The sequence below is a fragment of the Zosterops lateralis genome, assembly GCF_965231275.1.
Source record: "Zosterops lateralis genome assembly, chromosome: 3".
Taxonomy (NCBI): Eukaryota; Metazoa; Chordata; class Aves; order Passeriformes; family Zosteropidae; genus Zosterops; species Zosterops lateralis.
Window position 1 is genome coordinate 73155410 of NC_139764.1, and position 24075 is coordinate 73179484.

Genomic DNA, 24075 nt, shown 5'->3' on the forward strand with positions numbered 1-24075 from the left:
CATTACAAAGGCTGAAGGCTGGACCAGCACTGCTGCTTGTTGACTCAACAGAGCAGTGACTGGCATGCACAGCCCTTTCCCAGGGCTGTGAAAGTGAGGTTTGCTGGTGTGGGAAGCACAGGGAGACTTGTATTATCCCTGTGGACTTGCACCTTCACTTTGTCCTGCACAACTCTCAGGATCTTATTTGTGATACAATGTGCAGGAAGTTAGTGAAATAGTGATTAATGAGAGTGATTTTACAGGCACAGGTTTGTGCAAAAATTGCACATGTGTTAAAGCCTGTTTTGCAGAAACATACCTGCATTTATTGCACTCACATATAGAGTTATGGATATGCAATTTCAAACAGATGAAAAAATTTATTATGTTCCTCTCTAATATAATCCTAAACTCTAAGCATGACAGGACACTGTTATGTCCCCACTGACACCTAGACAAGCACCAGGATTTATCAAGGGCTCTGCTTAAGGACTGGTCCATCTGCTGCACTGGCTGATGCCTGCAGGACAAAGAAGCACTACAAGCCAGTACACTCCTCTCTTGCCTCACTAGCCACCAAAAAAAAGGCTCCAAATCTGCAAAGTTTTAGCCCTTTCTGTTGTGCAATCAAAACTGAACTGCATACATACTGTATGACCTATATAGAGAGCCAGAAGAAAGGCTAAAAAAAACCTCTGAAATAATAAACAGCAGTAGCAGGTTATCTGGATGTTTCTAGCAATGTGTGTAAGTGAATCAGAATGCTCTTGCAAAGCAGACTGACAAATATTCCCTGTAGAAGTAAAAGTTGCTTTTTAAGCTACCTGATATTTGACAAAAGCAATCTGCTGTGTAAACCCATACTAACCCAAGTGACAAGAAATGTCTTTCTCAGAAATGCTGCATGTAATTTGACTTGGAAGGGGGAGAACAAATAAGTAATTAGCTAAATCTGAGAGATGTTTGTAGCACTTCCTTTTGCTGAGCAAGAACACCCATTGCATTAGGACTCTTTAATGTAGGTATTGTTTCACTGTGAAAGGGTTTTGAAATTCTTAGTATCAGAGAAAATAGATTTGATAAAAATTAAATACATTCCATATAGGAATAAACTTATCTCTTCTAAGAAATACAGTAGTGTATTTAATTTTCCAGTTCTCAGGGTCCTTCACAGACCATAACATGCATGCTCCTTTTAAGCAGAAATCTCTGCTGATTTGGGTTTTACTGTCTTTAATCAAGTAAATCCACCCCCTGCATCAATTAAGATCTGAAGAATTAGCACTTAGTGTCATAAAAGTATGTATTCTAATTTCATTTACAATGCACAAATTGATGACATAAGGCAATCTGTACCTCTCATTTTCTGCCCCTCTCTCGCTCCCTCCATCCTCCCATCTGAGTAATGTGGTTCAGAGCAGGAAAGGTCAGGATTTCAATACCTATGCGAATGAAGGTTTCTTTTTAGTGTGATACAAGGTCTCTTTTTCTCACGATTTGGAAATTCAGAATAGATTTTTTTTTCATTACTTGCCCTTGACTATAGTTAGCCCTTCTCAGTGTAAAATAGGATCTACCCATATTTGAATTATCTTTATTATTGTTCATGAAAGGTTTTAAGAGGGAAGATGGATGAATACCAGAATCCTTGCAATGCAACTGGTGCTCTGAGCAGAGATTCTTCTGGAATTTCCCCTAACATGTCAATGATCTTTTTTTTAGTTTGGGGTTTTGGGGAGGGGGAGGGGAGGTTAATGTTTTTTATCTCTCCACAGAGTTCAGTTTATGGAGTTCAGAGAATGGGGAGATATTATCCTCTGTCCTATTTGTAACTGAATGACTGTATCTACTGTCCATGTGGGTCGAAATGAAGCTATTATGTACTTCTTTTTCAGATCAGTCAGATTCTGGTCTGGAGACTCTCTTTTGTTGCCAGATGCAGTTCTAATATTCATCTTACTATCTGTTTTTCCCTTGCAAAGGTGGCAGTGAGCACTCATGGGTGGTATAAAAGGACATACCTGCCCCGACTTGAAAAGGAAATTGCTTTACACCGGCTGGAGATTTACTGAATAGCAGCTCCTTTCTTTGCTGGTTTGGGTGGGCCTGGATGGCCAATAACAACAAGAAAAAGGAATGTCACTACTCGTTTTGGTCTCCATTTTATCAGGGTAATAATGCTTGCACTGTTCAAAGCTTCTCTTTCAGTCCTTTTCTGTCAATACATTTCAAATCCAGCATCTAGTGGTACAAGCCAATTAAATCCCAAATTCACTTGTCAGAGCATTCCCTCTATGTGTCTGCCATATTCTGGAGCCAAGTTCTTCAGTTTCTTGGGTTTAGTCCAAGAGGAAACATTAACAATAAATAACGATGAAGATCTGTATGCTGGGAGTTAAAACAATATCTATTAAAGGCACTCCACAGAAATGAACTTGAAATGCACGATGTGAAAATTAAATAAAATCTGCAAGAATATTAAAGCTTCAAAGAAATAAATGGGATGACTGCTGAGAAAAACTGAAAATGAGGTGCCCAGTGTTTTTAAACTGTTTGGATTTTTGGCAGCTTGCACAGTAAGTAAATGCTTTGAATCAGAAAAATTCCAAACAACTTTCAATTGCCCTTAAGCATATTTTGGACTCAGTTCTCAGTGTGGACAAATGTCACAGAGGGGAAGAAATCTGGCTCAAAACTATGAAGTGTAAGTATTGAAAAAACTTAAATATGCACAATGTGTGACTTTCTATTATATTTTTAACAACATTTCAAGGTTGGATACATAATTCATGGCATTTTGGATATCTTGAGAGAAAGTACAGTGTTGTAAAATTTCTGGATCAGCATCTCTTGGCTTGAGAACAGACCTATACCTCTGAACCTCTTTGAGCTCCCCTAAAACTGTTCTGGATATAAAAAGCCCAATGCTATGATCCAAAGACCACAGAAAAAAACCCTAAAATTCTCCTTATTCCAAAATGCACTCTGAATCTGCCTGCATTGTGTAAGGGAAGGGATTCATCCCTTATGTGGAATGGGCTGTTTACAAACACAAGGCAATAAAGCAGCGTGCACTTCAGCAATCTCCTCTTTAAGAAAGAAGCAATCATCTCCTTGTGGAAGAGAGCCATTGTCTCTGAGAGTTTATTTGTTGTTGTTGGCTTTTTCATCACAGCAGCAGCCACAACAAAACATAGGATGGCAGGTACCTTGGTGAGCACCTTGGTTGGGCACTGCACCAAGCCATGTTTTTAAGGTGATGATTGGACAACTTTGCCCTGAAGCTGCCCTTGCACGTGGATGGCGCAGTGTTCATGGTGCTTTCCCCTCTGTCTGAGACTCTTCTTGAAGCATCTAGAAGGAAATAAAGTGCTTGCAAAACATTTTTTTCTACTTGGGTGTTTTGAATCCATTCTTTTTTTTTCTGTTGAAAATGAAAACTGAGTTGTATAATTGTACACAGCTCCCAGTCCCTGCAGTGCTGAGGTCAACCCAAGCTTAAATATGAGTTGCCTCTCCAAGCTCACCCTGCAGACAATCATCCTAAAGCTGACCGAAAACAGAGCCCAGTGCAAACACTTGAGTTGCAGTCCCTTTCATCTGCTCTGAAAGGCTTTTGGCGCGATGTCAGATGGCACCTCCCAGCCCCGGCAGTGCCTGGCAGCTCTGCCGTCATGCAGGGGCTGGCTGGCTCACCAGGGCACTTCACCCTTTCCCCCTACAGCCTCTGAAAGTGGGAGGCATCTGCTGCCCTCCTCCCCACAGGGGCCACTGGGGTTGCTCTTCAACACAGTCTGCTCAACGTTTGTCTCTCGACTGGAGACATTCAGGGAGGTCCTTCAGTGCAAGACCCAGCCATGAGACAAAAGCCACACGTTGAATAATAGCTGTTATTCTCAATCCTATACATACAGATTTTAAGGAGGAAAAGAAGAAAAGAAAGGGAGAGCAAGTGCTGTGAAAATAAGTAGTGTCTTGTGTGCTTTAGACTTTGACAAAAAATGCTGCTAGAAATGAAAATAAAGAGCAGGTAATGTCCTCACCACCAGGAATGAAATATTCCTTTAATAACTGTTTTCCTCAGGTAGTCTTGCAGCAACTTCAGAGCCTTGTGGTCTTGATGTTTTACATATATTTTTGGTGGACTAAGTCTGTTCTTTCCTTCATGTAATCCCAGAATCAAATCAGGATCTCAGGGGACTTCAGTCACCATGCTCCTCCCCTGGTGCTCCCTGTCCTCCTCAACAGAACAGTTTACAGCTGGGTAAAGTTATAAACATCTGGCCAGAGGTTTTTAAATCCAGACCTTGAGGGCAACTGAACCTCCTGGATTTACATGTCCCCGCAATTTGCCTTATTTCCTTCTGGTACTGTGATGATAGGTAGCTGCAACACCCTCCAGGGTGCAGTTCTGCATGTTGTCTCCTTTCAAAGGATGTCACCAAGACAACAAACCTGTCCGGGGCAAGAAGAAGATCACCCATACCAAGATGGTTTGCTTGACTACCTCCTAAATAATCCTCTCTCATAAGTACTACCAGCACTAGGGAGTGCCAAATTAAGAGCAATGTGAAATCTTTGCAAATGGTGACTAAATGATGGAGACAATAACAATGTAAATAACTTGGTAATTTAAATAGCTGGTTTATAAATAAACCAGAGTCAATATATATTCCTGCTGGTCTCTAAAGAAATTAGACCAGTAAATTCCTGTGAATCACAATAAGGAACATATTTTGTGCTTTTAAAATAAATCTCCAAGCTGCATGATTAAGTACTTTTAATTATTGTAGAGTGGTACAGGCAGCAGCTTTATATATTATATCTCTCCAATCAATAACAAAAGAACTACTTTGCAGGAACTGATGCTGTACTTTTGCAAGAAAATTAGTTGTACTTCAAAACAAAAAGTCAAATGCTAACTTTAGTTTGTCCTTGCTAGTCATTTTATTTGACATGTATTTTAAAATTAAGTTGGCTATTTCACGAAGAAACAAAGTGCTTAAAAAAATGCAGTGTACCTTCAGCTGGGTAAAAGATTGGGCAGTTTTTGCATTTTAGTTGTAGCTAATGAGGGAAAAAACAATGGAGAAATACTTCTCTTTGACTTCATAAGCAATATGCATGAATGCAGAGATAATTTCTCTAAACTTTCTTTTATTTAAAAAAAAATATGAAAGAAACTCTGAAAGGTGGGCACTTGAGAATGGTATTTTATTTTAAAAGAAACGAAAAAATGCTCACAGTAGGCAAAATCCCCATATGAAGCCTGTAGCCCGTTGCATCCAGCAGGTAGCCTGGATTGTTAGCATAATAGTAAAACTCCAACAGTGACACTTGAAGCAAAACTTTATGCATTTTTAAAGACAGCTAAAAAACCCTCATCCTCAACTCAATTCTTGCAGTCTTGTTTTCAAACATGCCACTGGAAAAATAAGCCAATATATAGTCTTAACAACTAACGTTAACAGCCTGGACTTTTCTCTGAACAGCTCTGTGTGGCATGAACACTTGTGAGATGTTGGTCCCATTCAAGGTCACTGTATGGGTGACCTTGCTTATAGATGGCTTCATGTTTAGGTAACCTTCTGTGGACCTTTGGGATCATTCTTCTGCCTTGCTGTCATTCCTAAAACAAGTCTTTTACTCCTCCTGACCTGAGAAAGCAGTGATCATGCTATCAGAAAGGAATAGAATCCTGTAAAAATGCCTTAGATGTACAGGAGCACCCAGCTAACACTCAGCTGACCATACTCGGAGGAACTGGACATCTTGGGCCTGCTAGCAGAGCTTGACCCAGACACATGGGAGTTAATGCTTAACTGCATTAGCTTTCCTTCTCTTAGCAATGTAGGGGTTTTTTTCTCCGAAGAGAGAGCTGCTTACTGCCAATATCAGAGCCCCCAGCCAGAAATGCCTGCTTTGCTTTTGCTATTGGCAGGTATTTTGTCCAAGAGGCAGCCACTATTAGCTATTCATTGTGTCATTTCACACCTCAGGTCTCTCTCAAGCTCCAGCTGTGTTGCGGATTACTCCAAACCTATTGGAAATGGGCATCAGCTCAAGATGGCTTCAAAGACATTTTCTCCATTTAACCATCATAGAATATTTCAGCACCTACTTTCTCATCTTTGTCATGTTTAGCACATCTGGCAGAGTGGTTGTGCTCATAATGGCTGACATTTCAGTGGCACTCCTGCACAAAGGCATCCAGCAAACTTTGCAGAAAGTGTCCAGCTGCCCCCAGGGCAGCAGTTATCTCTGGTTCCTCAACTGCACCAGGCAACATCCAGCCTGAGGATGAACAGAATGAAATACACAATTTTATATTGACCCCAGGGCAAACATTATACTGGAAAGAAGTTTTTGATAATTTTAATGACTGTAGGAAATTCAGGAAGAAGACTCTCTACTAGATCTCATTCTAGTTTAGCATCTTCTCAATGCTGCCATGAATAGCAAACAGCAGTGAGGAGGTGTCCTCTGCCCAGCCTGTCTGTCTCAACTCTGCTCCTGCTGTCCCTCTTCTCCCACAGGGCTCTGCATGCCCTCACACACTCCTCCCAGGGATGGAAGAGGGGTCTCCCAAAAAAAAAGGGTAATAGTTGGCCCCAAATATTCAGATACTTGCTCTGACTTTCACCTGTACCTATATTAAAATTCACTGCCTACATAGCTCTGCTATGAGTCAGAGGAGTGGGATTCCTCATCAGAGGGACAGCAGCAAAGCAACATTTTCCCCAAGAACAGCTTGGATTGTGTCTGTGGGAGGGAAGGGCATTGATTTCAGAAGACATATCAGGATGTCCACAGGAGTACCTTCCCAGACCAGTGTATCAATCCTCGCTGTCTGATAGAGACAGATGCACTGCTTCCAAGTGAAAGAGAATTATGTCCTGAGCAGTGCTGCTTGCTGCAGCTCTCCCCCTTTGCCTCCACACCCTGCCAGCCAAACTGCTCACAGAGTGACTCTGTTTGGTTGACAAGAGTCACTGTGATCACAGTCCAAGGTGACAGATTCCCCCTTTGCAGGAAGCCATGGGTTAAAGTACAATTGACCTTCAAAACCCACCAGCACAGGCAGTGCTACGCTGGAGTGAAATGCAAGACTAATTTATGAATGGGGCAACTCATCAGCAGCATTTTAATGAATAAACGATGTGCCCATTCATTATTTTTCCATTTCCAAGTGTTAATAAACAGGCCGGTGATAATTAACTGAAATTCTACCTTTATAGAAAAGTGGCACTTCATAAATATCAAATTGTGCTATTATCGTACATATCTGCTGGATTTCCATGAATATATAAATTCAGCAATTACCTCTGGAACTGTTTGCTAAAACATAAGAGCAGGTTAGCGAAGAAGAGGAAAGTCATACAGCAATTAAAATTTGAGAAACAAACAAAACATCCTCCTGATTCAAGAATTCAATGACAGTAAACAGGGCAATGCAATCAGGAAGGAAAGCCCTGTCCTAATCAACAGAGGTGATTTTTCACATAGCTTAAGATGTGAGCTGAGCGAGCAGCAGGGAAAACTGCCTGCAATCAGCTGAGTGAGGCTTTAAGGCACTGAGCATCTAAAATTCCTACTCAAGGAAGCAGAGCCTGGAGTCACAGTTATATCAGAAGGGCAACTTCCTTTCAGAGAACAAACAGAAACCCCTAAATTTTTGAGCCTTCCTAAAAATTACTCTGAAAAAAAAATTAAAAATGAACTGACCTTTACCAGGGCTGGGCTCTGCACATTGCTGGCAGAGGTGGGAGATGCATCTCTCATATCGATGAGATGCTAATTCCTATACTCTCTTTCTGCAGAGAAACTCCAGGTCCCACTGGAGCGGGAGGCTGTGGGAGCAGGGTGAAAGTGAGGAATGGGATCCTAAGGCTGCAGCACTGGCTTGGTTTGGCTGAGCCCAGTGCAGCACAGTGACTGGCTAGGTTGGGTCTGAGACCCTACACGCTGGCCCTGGGTTTGGATATTCAGATCTCTGTCATCAAGTGGGGTGGTGGGGGACACCTACAAAGCTAGAGACCAGTGGTTAAGTTACATCAGGGCAGAGAATTGACACAGGCATGTTGGACTAGAGGGTTAGGGCTAGAATTTAATGTTTGTTGCTCCTTCTTCTTGCAAAGAGGTATTGCGCCCTCCCCAAGGACAGTGCTCCTTCACCAAGTGGAAAAACCTGGACTCTCCCACTCCCAGATACGGGAGTGTATCCAAGGAATAGCACTGAGACGGGAAAGGTAGGAAGGGGCTCACGCTGCTATTTCAGCTGCAAACCCAAGCTCTGGCTCTGGGGCACAGGGTGGTGAGCAGAGGGACCCCCTCCTGCTCTGTATTTACAGACACAAACTGAGCAAGTCAGTGCTGTGGCCAGACCACAGTGACAGAGCACTCTCCCGTGTGCAGCAGCTATCCACCAGCCCGGATGGCGAGGAGATTATCTTGCCCACAGCAGGTGACAGTGTTGATTCATGGCTCAGCCAGCCCTGGTTGCTTAGCTATGCAGCTGCCATCCCCCGGCTTCCCACATCTCCATACAGTTCCTGAAGCCAAGACTACTCCAGCAAGGGAATGCACTGGGCCTAGAAGGGCAACTTCCTTTGATGAGGACCTTTCAAACCTCTTTGACCTGACCTCACTGACAAAAGAGCCCTTCAAAGAAGGTGAACTGTTTCATGTGGCAGCAATTTCTCATGTCAATCAAAAAGATTTTTTTCTTACAGCAACAACTCTCTATCCTTTCCCCACAAAATTATTCATTTTAATACAGCTATGCTCCTCTCTGCAGTGAACACCCTTGGGTAGCATCTTCCAGTGTCTCACAGATACACTCTTCTATTTGAATTTTCATATTTTATTTTCTTTCAAAAGGGGGGGAAGGGAATGAAGTGAACTTTCTTTGATTAAGATTCTTCTTTCGCATTTTTAAAACACACATCTTCTAAAAAGCAAATTTCTGTGTATGATATGATGGTCTTCTGAATATCTTTTAAGAAATAGATGCTCAGCTTCCTTTTTTTTTTTTTTTTAAGATAGAATATTTGACCTGTCGGCCTCTAATTTTTAACTCCGTTTTCTCCCTTAAAATATTGCTGCAGCAGTATTTGAATTTCTATGACATCGGGAGATACAAGTGAGACAAATATTTCTGATGTCAAAGTAACTATTAAACTTCGATGTGGATCCATAACCTTGAAACATGTTTTTGCCAGGAAGGAAGTAATATGGATTCACAATCCAGAAGATGCCATAAAAGCTTCTTGAAATAGCCTACACAATAGATTTTAACCCATGGAATTGTACTGCATTGAAAGTCCATTCTCCAACATTCTTCCCAGGCTCAAAGGGAGCCTCAACCTCCTCTGTGACTCTGGTAACCTCTACATCTTTGGGAAGGAGAGGTTTCCTTCCCAGTGATATAAAGCATCTGTCCTGATGCTTGAGCAGGAAATACAAAAGAGATCTAGTGAGTTAGTTTAGAAGAAAAGCTTTTAGCTCTTTAGAGGTTTGGAACATCTCAAGACCTTCAGCAGAGATGGATGGATGGTCAGGGAGTCAATGAGGTGGTCAAACACACAGGCATGGTTTAGTCATACTGTCACTCCTGGGAGTTCCACGCTTTGCCATATGGCCTTCATTACCCTAAATGTGTGACACGTGTGCATGTTGAACTTGTTCATAAACACAACTCTGTACAATGCCTGCAGTTAGGACCATATAATCATTTCACCTTCTCACTTTCTTCTGATTTGTTACTCTTTACCTCTTTCTTTGCAACTGTCAGCATTTTCTCAGTTCTGTAATTATTTATTTATCCATTTATTTGGAAAGGTAGTTGGCTTAGGCATATTTTAAACTTTAAAAAACCTAACACATTTTTAAAATGAGACCAAACTTGTCAAAACAAACATAAACTGGACTTTTTGGGGAAAGAGGATGTGTAGAAGAGCAAAATGGACTTCCTGTCAGCTGGTGGAAATTAGCTGTGATTTGAAAAAATAGTAAGGGTTTTTATAAAATGTCATGTTTTTGTCATGTTCTCTGCATTTAATAATGTGCTGTGATCACAGTCTAGTGGTTCTGTGGGAATGCCTAGTGTAGGAGTATATAAATCACACTTTGCTTTTCTCAATGGCTATTGGAGTTGTATGGAAATCTTTCCGATAAGCTGCCAGAGAGATGTTTGTCACTGCTGGTGTCCAAGTTTTATCCATACAACTCAGGAAATTTATCCACATAACTCAAGAAACTTTACAATAAATGAGACAGAAAGTTTGATCCCAGGTTGTACCTCCTGGTGCTAACAGATCTATGTATGTGGCAGACTAGATTTATTCCAGTCATTTTAAAGAAATACGAGAATATCCAAAGGCATTCTCTTAGACTATTACTAATGAAGAAAAAATAAAGATCCAAAAGCAGAGAAAAAGCTTAAAAGCAATAGATGAACTTTAATTCTGGTCTCTGAATTAGACTTAACTATGCCATCAAGCAGTCCTGTGCAGAATCCTGGGTCGCTGTGAACGCTGAAACCCCCTGATAACTTCTCACGTAATATCTGACTCAGTTATCCCCAGACACCCTGGGATGAAAGAGTAGGAGCCTCATGACTCCACAAGTCACAGTTAAAATGAGGAATATGGCTATGAGCCAAAGCTCAGGCTGAGCTGAACATGCAGCTGCAGTTATTTTAGAGGTCAGCATTACTTTTTCCATGCCATACCAATGGCTGAGGAAAACTGAGGCTTTTTTGGTTGTTGATCTTATTTACGTGGACTTTATGTTATGCCAAATGTAGCTAACCTGACTATCTCTTTAAAGGGAAAATGAGCTCTTGAAAGAGGCTGTGACTGAGACTTTTGATCAGAGCTGTTTGTTGTAGCTCTCATTTGGAAAAGTAGATACAGGAGAGGAATTCTGACAAAGTTTCCCTGTTTTGCAAGGAGAAAAAAGACTTAAACTTTTACTTCTTAAGAATCAACCCCTCATTTTATCGCATCCCATTCCTCATAACTTCTTTAATCCACTGATGATTGATGTAAACAAGTTGTACAGACTATAGCTCTCAGATATGCAATTTTATCAGAAACTGTGAAAAGAAGCATCTGCAAAAGGAAGAAGGATCCAAGGCAATGCTGTGCTGGAGATATCCTCCGGGAGGAGCTCAGTGGCAGGAGCCTGAGCACAGCAGCTCTCTGCCGGGTTTGGTTGCCAGCTGGCCAAGCAGGAGGTGATCACTGGCCAGACAACCGGCACCTCATCCCTTGGGACAGGCCAGGGCACATGGTATCACTTGGGCATCGTGGGGGATGGCAGAGACGTGACAGTGCTGGGGGAGGACAAGGGGATGGGGGAAGATGCTGTGCTGTGGGAGGCCATCAAAGCCATAGGGAACATGGTGAGGATTTGGGATGGTTGGTGGGGAGGAGGAATGGAACAGGAATATAGGACACAGTTTCATAGTAAACTAGGCTTCATTAACGATGCGGCTCTCAGAACTGCTTGTTTTCTAACTTGCAAAGAGTCTGTCAAGTGCTGCCTTTTTTTCTCTCTTAGACTTTTCTCCTCATTACTGTGTTCTTTTCTTTATTGCCATCCCATGCTGTGACTTTGATTCTCTGCTCTGAGTCACAACATATCCACTGCTGCTTTATATTTTGAAATGTCTTCAAATCAGCATTAATATAAGAATGCATTTTGGCATAATAATTGTATCCAGTTATTGACCACATAATCAATAGTGCAGAGTTGGTAGAACCTTTGCTGCCATTTAAATGAAATCATTAACCAAAGCAATAAGAACCTTAATGTATAGATCTGTAAACGTTCCTAACAGTTGCTTTATATTAAAGTGAAAAAAGGGACTCAAGTTTGGGTTTTTTTCCCTTCCAGTCCTACTTTAAGCTGCCAAATAAAATTATTTCATCCTTTTGTTCATCTCTTGAGCAACACAGGACCAGGCACAAATTACCACAAGTGTCAGGCTGGGATCCCAGAAAGTGAAGGGCAGCAGTGGTGAGGACTGCAGGCTGTGTCACACCTGGATTGTACTGGCAGAGTGATCCAGGAGCCACAGTCACACATTACACCCCACAGAGGAGCCTGGTGCTTGCTCTCAAAGCAAAAATCAAGTTGTCAAAGGCTGTGTCTGTGCTGCTAAATTACACAGGGCTAGGGAGCAGGTCTGACTGCTGGCCATCCGGGCTGCTTAGTGATTAGCTGTGAGCTCACACGTTGGAGTGGGCTTGAGATGGGCCCACTTCTCTCCTTCAGGGAACACCAGGATGCAGCTGGTGCAGTCAGTGAGGGCACACCAGGTTCTGCTGCCTCTGTCCTGCAGGCATCCACTTTGCTCTCTTCAATGCCATGCATTGCAGCACCATGCCTGGGGTTCCTACTAGGAAAACATCACTGTCATGGCCTGCAACCCTCATGATTCAGTGCCAAATACAGCAATGACAAAGCCAGAACATCACATTTATATCCCAGGCCTGTGGGAGCATCCTCCAGGGCCCATATGAGAGCCAGAGCCTAGTGATATGCAGCTGGAAAGCCTGTGCTTGTCTGAGCTAGAGAGCCAGAGAACAGGTGCTTCAATTAATTCAGCAGTACAGATACAGCTGTTGTGACAAGGAGTGCAAACATCTCAGGTGGAGATACTTCTGCAAGGGCTGGAGTAAGGTGATGCACTGAGCCCTCTCACCCCATTTGAAAAAGTGGTTTTTTTTAAGCTAGAGTAGCCTTTCTGAACGGAATGTCGATGTCTGAAGTTTTAGACATTGTTAAGTCTCAGTATTATGAAAACTAAGACTGACACCAGGCATCTAGGAACTGAGGAACCTCAACTCACAGGTTATTTTTGAAAGTCTTGGTCTGAATCTCTGGTTCTCCAAATCACAGAATGGCTTGGGTTTGAAGGGATCTTAAAGTTTCCAACCCCTGCCACCCACTAGACCAGATTGCACAAAACTCCATTCAGCCTGGCCTTGAACCCTTCTGGTGATGTGGCATTTATAACTTGTCTGGACAACCTTTTCAAGTGCCTCACTGGAAGAATTTCTTTACATCATTTAATCTAAATCTCTGCTCTTCTGGTTTAACTGTTCCCTGATGTCCTATCACTATATGCCCATGTAAAAAGTTGCTCTCCCTTTTTTATAAGCTCCCTCTAAGTCCTGTAATGCCTCACAGAGGTCTCTTCAGTCTTCTCTATCTGTATGATACCTCATTATGATATGTAAGAATATCTCACTGCTGTACTTTCTCCAAGGGCCTGACTCACTTCTTGCTCATCCCAATGTAAGGAGAATTACTCTCACAAATGGTAAAGGGGTTCCATCAATGTAAAGATTCACAGATATTTCAGGAACCAAGAAGAAATCACAGTGACACTGGTGCTGACCTCCCTCTACTTGCTGCCAAACAGACAGGACAGCCCAATATTGTTTTGCACTCTGCAGCATGTATTGGCCATAATGGACATGTGGACATGTGCACAATCCTTAAAAATCTATAGTTTTGAAACTATTTGTTTGTGTGCAGTGCTTTTGGAAGGCTATGTTTTTACAAGGCTGACTAAAGATATTTGAGAAAACTGAAGATAATCCACTGCTTTGGTCCCTTCAAGTCTTCTTTTTATATAATGGAAAAAAAAATTGTTTCTGTTTTCCAAAGCCATCTTTGCAGGGTGAGCATCACACCCACAATTCAGTCTTCATGGTCTCACACTCTCCACAGTGATCTTGTCCTGACTGTAGGCTCTTTTCATTCCATCCTTTCTCCACCTCTAGGATCAGCTGAGCAGTTGTTACAGCACAATGCAGAGGAAAAGAAAAGAGAAGAAGCTTTCAGAGATCAGCTGCACTGGGGCAGTTCACATCTGCATCCAAGCCAGGACAGGTCCCAAATCCCCCTCTCAGGTGTCTCTCTTGTCACTTGGCCTCTCACCCCAGGGTTCCAGGGTTGCAGGAGTTTTGCAAAATTCATCTTTTTTATAGTCAAAGGGCCACCTATAACTCAGTTGTCAATTTAATGTACAACATGAACGTAAACTGCACATATAATAAAGAAGCTCTACGTCTAAGCTTTAATGATGATGGTTATCTGGAACATTTTATATGTGTGCTTTTAAAACCATAAGCAGACCATAAGTGGTCCTTCCCAGTGGTTCACAGATCTTTCTGAAATGTGACTGCAGGATCTGCTGGCAATGTTGTCTACATATATGTAAAGTTTGTTTTTCATGCATATTCATGTGGTAGGTCATTTAAACACAGCATAAACAATAACAGGCCAAGGACTATGTCTGATGGACCCCAACAGGACCAAGTTGAAAAGAAGATTTAGTGCTTCTAGTAACAATATTTTGTTGGCAATTTGACAGCTTTGACCTAAGCCAAGTGACAGCGTTAGGTGATACACAGTGTGCTGACAACTTATTACATAAAGTATCATGGTTGGCTGTCAGAAGCTTTCTTGGAATCCAGAAATATAGCTCTGGCCAATTTTTATGGCAGTGAAAATGTGTTCAGTAATTTCTACCAAGGCAGTTGTTGAGTGGCTGAAAGACAGGACTGATGGAGAGTTATTTGATAACAACAACAAGTTGTCCACCTGCAATTGGGCAGCTTTATCCGCATGGTTTAGTAATCTTCTTTGGCAGTGACTCAGATGTTACAATATGATTCAGACAATTCCCTTTTCTTTCTGGGAAAATACAATCCCATCTAAAAATGAATTGGGAAGGACTAGAGCACATGAGGTAATAAAATAATGCTCGTTGGATTCTGTGCCTCAGAAATATAGGACACTCATTTTATGTCTTGAAATGGTGAGGATTTTGAGGGCCAGAGAACACTGCTTATCCTTGTAGGGCCCTGGGAAGCTTTAGAATATTATCAGAGTCAAGGATTTGGCAGACTAGAAGTCTGCTTTTTCAGTAATGATTTGGAAATACAAAATCACAGATCTTCATTTTTTTTTCTGAAGTTTTGCTTGTTTAAAAGCAAATAAAGAGCTGATTCTCAGGTTATATCATACCGCTTTGTGAGAAGGATCGATAGGAGAGGAATGGTCACTTTTGAGCTTTCCTGAACATCCCTTCCTTTGCCTATGTTAAAGCAAGGGATCAGCATATGTCCAAGCAGCTGGAGGATATGCAGTGCTTTGGGAGGGGCAGATAGTGGCACTGCAGAGTGTAAGTCAGCAGGCACATGACTCACACCTGGTGCTCAGGTATACTGCCAGGTCTGTTCAGATCTGGAGATTTTCTTTTGTGGCTTTTGCTACAGTGGTTACGTTCTGTGAGTTACAGAGGTACCCCTATACATTTTAAATGTAAATCAAACATAGCATAATAAACATGTGCTCTCATTTAGAAACCTTAATCTTGTTTTGACCAACACAGCAGTTTCTCTTGTATAAAAAGAACATGATGCCAGGGAATTTAATAAGTTAGTGTGCTGTCAGCTGGCTTAAAAATCCATGAGGATCCATTGCTCAGGGGTGCACCAAAAGACAGCTGGTTTCCAGCTTTGGTCACTGGGATTTGATACCTAACATGGCTGGTGGGATGCAGTGGGGAAGAAAAGCAATAAGAATCACAGTGGAAGGGAAGGCACTGTGGTTATTGGCAGAGACCTTTCCTTCATGGGATGCCCACCCATCTCATCATAGCCAGATAAAATGAACAGGTATGACGAGTGAAACAACCAGAGACAACTGTTTTCAACTGCCTGCACATGATCCGACACACAGTCCCTTTCTTCTGGCATGTCTCGCACAGTCTTAATTGAGAAAGTCAGGAGTTGGAGTTGAAAATACGGTATCACATTTCCCATAATGTGCGAATTGATGATTTCCTACAGTCAGTGCTGACAAAAATCTTCCCTTCCTCCAAGTTCAAAGTAACTGTTGAATATACAGATGGGCCATATCTACACCTTTCCCCTTGCAGCAAAAAGTGCTTTAGATAATTAAGATTTTAAACTGCATTATGAGCAAGAACCTTGGCCATTTTAAGGAATAAGGGTTTCCTTAGAAACAGTGAAAAGTAGCTTAGGAGCAGACGTTTATGAGGACGAATATGTACACTATCAATTAACACCTTGTTTCTTTCACAAGTTCAGTTATATTTACAACACTGCTATGAAGCAGTGAAAGCAGACAGTTTTGTATGTGCATCAGGGCTGTGAAAGATAGACTCTGCACTACCAGACAAACAGGGATTCACACCATATGGCTGGTTCAGGAGTTTTGACCGATTTAGAACAAATGCATAGTAATTTCCCACTGGGGTCGGGTTAGGATGAATATTAATACAGATCAGAAATGACAAACAGAGAAATGGACAAAGATTGCCCCTGGATTACATCTCCCACTTCTGCCTTACAATAAGCCTTAAAGCAGTTTTCTTGGCAAAGACAGCGGCTTGCACCTGATTTCCATGGTACTTTACTTACATCAGGTCTCTGTAAAATCCCACCAAATGTTTCCAATTCCAAGCAGCAGATCATCGGCTGCAGTTTGACATCCAGAGGAGTTCATAGGCTGAACATGTTTACAAAGCAGCCAAACAAGCCAAGAGCTCAACAGCTAACAATGTTGAGGAGCCTGTAGACACTGAGCTTGGCTCTGACAAACACTGCTGCCATTCCTACTTTTAGTGCTGGTTTTATCCAGAGATTGTTTTGTACCAAATGCAGTGCTGAATACCCAGCACAATGCATCTACATATCCTGAGAGGATGCAGTACTAATATGTTACACAGAACTTAGCAGTTCAGCTGACAAGCAGAAGAGTAAACTATTGTGGGCTCAGATGGCATAAAATTAAACCTGGTTTAATCTTGCTTTCACTGAAAGTTTATTCCCCTTCTTTGCAAGCAGATAAGTCAGAAGATAGTTCATAATTGCCTATGAGCATCTCCTCAATTCAATTACTGATTAGCTTGTGTAGTGAAAATAATGAAAACTCAGTTTGAGACAAAATGTGAGTTCTAGATTTTGTGCTAAAATGGACATTTTGAGTCATAGTCCTCCATCTGTCTTGTTTCAGAGTTATAGCACTGTGTTCAGTTCCTTGGAAAGCAAAGGTGCTGCCATTGGAAGTACTGTTTCTCAGCTTCTGGAAGAAAGCCTTTTTGGAGATGATGCCTGAATGGTGTTGTGTCCCATGTGCTCACCACCTGCAGGAACAGTACAAGCTCCTGCCACGCTTAGGGTACACTGATCCTCTTTATGGGCATTCTGTTTTCAGCTGACAAGCTCCAACCATGTGAGTGGAAATTTTTTCATTCAGTGGCTTATTTCAGGATGGCTGATCTGAAGGAATTCAATTAAAAATGACTCAGCTGATTCTGAGGACAGGTTAGTAGAATGACTGTCTTCCAATGTTAAAAAAAATTATTTGAGGAACTCTCTAATGCAAATGCTCTGGAGTGGTGCCTTCACATTTGGCAGGGTGAGTGACTCTTCTGCACAAGATTTGCTTTTTGCAGTTATTCTGAATATTCTCATGCAAAGCCTTTTAAAAGTGTAATTAATACATACCCTCCAATATACAAGTCCATTTTTATGAAACTGAATTGGTAAGTGTGTTGACATGGGAATTTCCTTGAGACTTCTTAATTTTCTTTTTTATTCATTCTCATTTGGATTTTGGGTACCACTGAGTGGAGTATTCATGTTATACCTATTTTACTTCCAAAGAGAATATATGAAGGACTACTAAGATAGGAATTCAAAACTCAAATAATAACCCAAGGTTAGTTTCTCCTTGCCCACCCAATATACATCAGGAACTGCGTGAATCAAACCAAGTAACTCAGCAACTATGTGCATTTTAATTTTTTTCCTGGATTTGGCATGCTTTATTTTCTATATATTGTTACATTTTCTAAATATTGTTCACATTGGTATTTTGGTCCAAAGGCAATTTTTGGGATTTTTTTCTCGCTTGCAAGATGCTCCTCAGGGGTGCATCTTCATATTTCAATCACAAGCTTAATTTTTGCAATACTAATTTTTAAAGTCTGATCTTTCCACCTTTGAAATAGTCTCATTAAGTAAACTGTTCATCCTTTAAAAAAATCAGAAAAGAGAACAGACATAGAATTCAAGGTTTCAGAAAAAATATCTGCATCAGGTTTAGATGCCAAAACGAAAGGCAATTCTGAGAGACTTTCATTTACTATAACGTAGGGGAGAAAAATCAAAACCACAAGATACAGTGAGTCCTTTTGAGCTACAGCAAAATCATTCCTTAAGAATAAACCCACGTCAAGGGCCTCCTCCTGAATGGGCTCTATGCAACCGCATCTTCTGACCCTTTGCAAACATGAGCCTTCACCTTACAGAAAAATACAGTAGGCTTGAAAATCCGAGCAGCCCATCCCGGGCGGTGTGAGACAGGCTCCGTGAACCGCAGGAGCGGCTTTTCATCAGCGCGGCCGGCGCTCACCTCCCGAACGTTTCCATCAGCCGCTGGCAGATGTGCTCCCTACCAGCCTCCTGCGCCCCCCCCCGCTGCTCCCAGCATTGTTTGGCAGCGCCACGGCAGAAGCCAGACAAAGATAAATGGAAGTGCAGAAGCTGTATTTACACAGCATTTAAACATACTGTATGCTGGAGATTGAAGAGCTCGCTGATAGGTGACACTGCAGGTTTCAATAGGGAGCACGTCTAGTAGAGCCCTTCTGCCTCATTCAGGTCATGTGGCCCCCATGACTTTACTTAAGGGTTGTTGTTTTGCCTGAAAAACATTTTTTTGGGGGCGGAAAAAAATCCAAACAATAGTGAAGTCTGATCCCTGATCAAACAGCAAAGCAGGAACATTGCTCTCCCAGAAATGTTCTTCGACTATTCAAAGATTATCGAAATCCAGATAAGAAATAAATGTGAAAGGGAACATACACAGAGAGGAGAGAACCAGCAAGGAAAAAAACCCTCAACCTTATAAAATACATCTATTTTTCTCCATAAGCCAAAAATATGAAGCAAAAATAGAAGTATTACATTAATTTTTCATCATTTGCCATTCAAATAACATCTCCATTTGGCATACCTTTAGATTCCAGTCTTACACTCCACAGAGTGTTAATATTACAGCTGGAAGAACATGAAGCTGCAAGAAATATTTGTAACAAAATAGATTTTCACTGAGGTATGTCTGTTTTCAAATTCACATAACAGTGACAAAGCTGGAATAAACTTTTGACATTTTGAAGACTGCCAATCCATTTCTATCATAGGATGACTTTGGAATTTTATGTTGAGTACTAGTATAAAGGAAATATCAAGAGATATTACAAGATATGTCTTCAAGGAACAATATTTTACTACATTGAAATGAAGAAATCATCACACTTAACCACATCTCCTTTCAAGAAGTCCTTTGTTCTGTTGTGAGTCACTGACAGAGAATACAGATTATGAATGGCAATAAACACAGTGGTATAAAATAATAAATAAACTTTCATTGTAAAAGTTTATTTTAAGCAGGTATCCTTGGCTGGTGAATACAATATTTATGGTACCAAGGCAATCAAAATCTTGATGCTACTGCTCTGGGAGTGCATGGGATGAAGGACTATTAATGTTACCAGCATCTCTGTTAGACATTAAATACAGAAAAGTAGTGGGTCATGTATTCTGGTTATGCAAGTAGTGCCTGAGCACCTTGCAGAGGTGTGTCAGGCGTTGCACCAGAAGGGAGGTGAGAATCAGCTGTCTGGCTGTTCCCTGCAGGCAGGTGTGTAGAGGCTTGTGAGAACTGGCCAGAGTTGTGGGGTGTTCTCTTCCCTCAAAAGCTGGTTCTGATTCTCCGAGGATTCATTCCTCATGAGACTTCATCCCTTTATGCATGGGGGGAATGACTACGGAGAGGGATGCTGCTCTCCCATCATGGTTACAGCTGGGGGTTACAGCCCCTTCGGCTCCTGCTGTTCCCTCTTTGCCCATGAAACTGTGCCTGCCTTATTGTCATGCAAAATAATTCAGCAGAAATAAAAGTAAAATACTTCAACCAGATGAAATTTAAATAGTATAAAATTGTGATTTGTGAAGCAAAACTGCTGAACGAGTAAAAGAAAAAGGAGCATGAAACATTTCGTATCAGTTTTCCCATTTCAAAAGGCTTGCCTGTAGAATGACCCATCCAGCATTCTTCAGGCTTTAATTAATTAAAAGCAGGGAGAAAGTTAGGATTTTGGCACAGGATAAATATTCCAGACTTGAACAGAAGATGTTGCTTTAATGACCTGGACACCATCCAGGAAGTACGCAAAGGCTAGCAGACACTTCTGACAGCTAATATATCTGATAAAAAAGAGCATTCTGGCCAATTAAAGAACTGGAGTAGAAATAATGGTTTGTCACCAAGTGTGTAACTGAGGCCAATTGGTCCAGATTAACCAATGGGTTATCCTTTGTAAGTGAATTTAAAGGTCACGATGAGCTGTCTGGGTAGGTAAAAGATAAAAATGTTAAATTAATATGGTGGCAAAAAATTTTCAAATGTGAGACATGGAGATAAAAATTAGATTTGCAAATCATGCAAAATCACCTGGAGTGGACTAAGCAAATTGCTCTTATGGCAGAAGGTCATTAAGAAAAAAGTGTGAATAAAAGTATGAATTTCTATCACTGTGGAAAGCAGAAGCTTTCTTTAAGTATTCATAGGCAAATGTACTCCTGAAGGACTTTATTATAAACTACCAGCTGGGTGCATATACCTCTCTATTCCCGGGGGAAGTGAGGTGAGGCTGTTTTAGGGCAATCTAGTTTCCACCTTCTACAATAAAACAATTTGTTGTATCATTGATAGCTGACCTATGCGATAAATTTGACCACAAAGAGATTATCTCTAATCTAGATGTAAATGTAATCATTTCCATGTTGCAGAATGTCCTGGGACAATTCCCACGGAAGAGGCTTCTCTTTAAAATCTTCCATTGCACACAGAGGCAAAGGCTGACACTGACTCTGGACAAAGATGGTCATGGACTTCAAGATCCCTAAAAGACCCATGGTAAGACGTCCTGCTCTTGTGCCTACAGAGCAGGAGAGATGAAGAAACAGCGTCACAGCTCTGGGTGTTCTCTGCCAACACTGGGGGCTCCCATCAAAGCACCCTGCCAGGTGGCTGCTGCTTGCCAGCCACTCCTCAAGTGCACCTCTGTCCCATCCCTCTCCAAAAAGTCCTGTAGTGCCATGAACATTAAAAAGACTCTGTCCAACAAATACTTCTGATTTCATGTGCATCTCAGCCAGCAACTGTATTCAAATGACTCTGTTTGCTGCTACTTGAGATAGGATTCCCAAAATAAGGCAATAAATATCCACAGTAGCTGTTGCTTATTTTTATGAGCACCTGCAATACAGGGGCCCCACATCATCACTGCAGTGCATAAAAATGTAGATGCTTATAACAGGCCAAGTCTAGGCAGCTCTGCAGAGAGGCATTTTGGTGCTCACTTCCTCATAGCTGTCCTTGGTGCTTTCTTCCCACCTAGGGGGGTAATCCTTGTCCCCCAGCTAGGAGGATGAAGCTTCCTGCTTTTTCTAAGTCTCTTTTCCAAGCAGATGAATAGCCTGGGAAGACCCTGCCTGCCTGCCAGCCTGCTGGAGCTGAGCTGGTAGAGAAGGGCAGGTGGGAACTTTCCTTCTTGTCCAAGTGTGCAGGTGAGGAGAAGGGGAGCATTGATACCCCCGAGTGCAGAAACAAAGAACAGAACCAAGGAGGCTGCATTTTGCAGTCCCTTTCCTCCTGGCACAGTGCAAATATTTGCTTTTGGTCTTCTTCTTCCAGCCCTGGGTCTGACTGTGTACTCTGGCCAGATTTGGGTACCTTTGGAGGCACAGGCAACAGCAACAAATCTGACAAAGTTCAAGCACTGCTAAACAACATAGATTTCCATTCCTGCATATAACATTGAGATCATCATCCAGGCTGTGAGATTTCGGGACTTCAGATATGGGTTACTACAAGTATGTAACCAGTGATCATAAACAGTATTTATTTTTCTTTATGGGAGTACCTGAAACACCCAAACCACACATAAAGCAGCTATTTATTTCTCTGAGGAGCATTTAAAACACCTGTTCTTTCACGGATTACCTATGTGAGTGGATGAACTTAAACCACTAAAGAGCTGATTCTGAGCCAAATTTTCAATGGATATTAAAAAAGATGAACACATACCTAGGAAAGTGAGCATTGCCACACGAGGAAAATGCATGCAAATGAAGATATCCAAGTACAATGGCCATAAAGCGTTGATGAAAGGTATTTTATTGACACCGAAGTAACCTTGTTGAATTGCAAATTTGGGCTTCATTTCCTTTTCTGTAACCAGTGCAAAAGCAAAGAAAGGATCTGATTTCCTGGAAGCAGGTTTGTCTTATCTGTTAATATATAGTCCCGCCTTTTATATCGGGCCAATATATTTATATGCCCTTGGTTGGCATAATTTGGGACAAAAACAAGGAAATATCTTGATTTTTCAGAGAAGCAGCTATTTTGAGGACAGAATCTAGGAAAGTATTTTGTCATTTCTTTAAAGAAAATGTTAAAACAAATCATGTCTAGTCACACCATTAGCAAATTGCCCTTCCAGCAGAGGGAATTAGAGTACTGAAACTTTTAGCACATGGTTTCCTATAGGTAGTTTATCTTGTAGGGTTTTGTAGAAAGAGAGATAGCCAGGTTGAAGTTAGCTTGTGTGTGATATTCCTTATGATGGAAACTTAAATACGAAGTATTGCATAAGCTTAATTACAAATTTGAAAATGACTGAGCTTAGAAACAAGAGAGCATGTGGCAGCGTTGGCTGGAAAATCCTGATAGCTGCTTCAGCTCAGGCTGCAGTGGTGTCAGCCTGAGTCTGCCTCTGCCTGGTGGTGTCTGTGTGCCTGTGATGGAGCTAGCAAGTTCTCCGGATGCCTCTGGTGAGGCTGGTTCCAGGGCTGTGCTCATATGCTGCCTATTCATGGATTGCTACACCGCAGTTAGCTGCACTGAGGTCCCACTGATTCTCCAGTCATGCAGGCTCTCCAGTCCCCTACTCACTTTTGAAGATTCACTTAGAGAGTTTCTGAAACTTCTACCTTAAGTCTCTTTGCTGACACCATGAAAAAGTGAGAGAGTGGACAAAAGCACCTATGTAAAATAACAATAAAATTAGGCAATATTTGAAATTTCAACGGAACTGCTGTTCTGCTTAGAGATGGCATTGTCCACTCAAGTGCTAACATTGCATTTTTATCATCTCACAGACCTGGCAAAATCTCATTCTGAAATCACAGTATGTCTTTTATGAGATGTAAAATATGGGGAAATGAAGCTCAGTCAAACCTCCCCTCTGCTAAGTAACAATGTAAATGATGAAAAACGCTCACACAAACAATAAACAGAGTCTTCTTAACCAGCTGACTTTCCTACTTTGTGCCTTATTTTCTTGCCTTTCCTTAGCTGTCACTACATCTTGCCCCCTGTAAGCAGCCCCCGTCTCATTAAAAGCAATGTGGTGAAACTAGCCACATCATTATATTCACTTAGACGGGCTCTTGTAGCCAGCACTTACTGTTCATAATAGCTGCCACTTAGGGTTTGTGAACCCCCCATTGGCACCTTCCTCGTGGTTTGTTGGTTGCTTTTTTTTCTTTTTTTCCGTGTCTTACTTTGAAATTTACATGTCTTCAGAACAAATAAAATTCACAACAACAAACTAATTAATGGATTCTAGTTTTGACAGCTACAAGAAGACAGATGAGAAAGTAACATGCTTCTGGCAGCGTGTTATCAATTGGGAGGCACCAGTGCATCGCCTCTATGTGGTACAGTGAGCTGGAACCGACACTGACAGATGACACAGCCCTTGACAGTGAAGCCTGTATGAGCTGACAGCTCCACTTGCACTCAGGCAGGTCCACGCTCGGCACTGGAACTGAACCAGCTTGATGTGCAGAATAGGCTTGCTTTTATCTTCCCCTGGCTGTACAGTGGGCAGGCTGAGCAGCACTGTCAGGTGGAGCTCAGGACCTACCTTAGAAAGTTAAAACTGTGACAACTGCTAAGATTTTACCA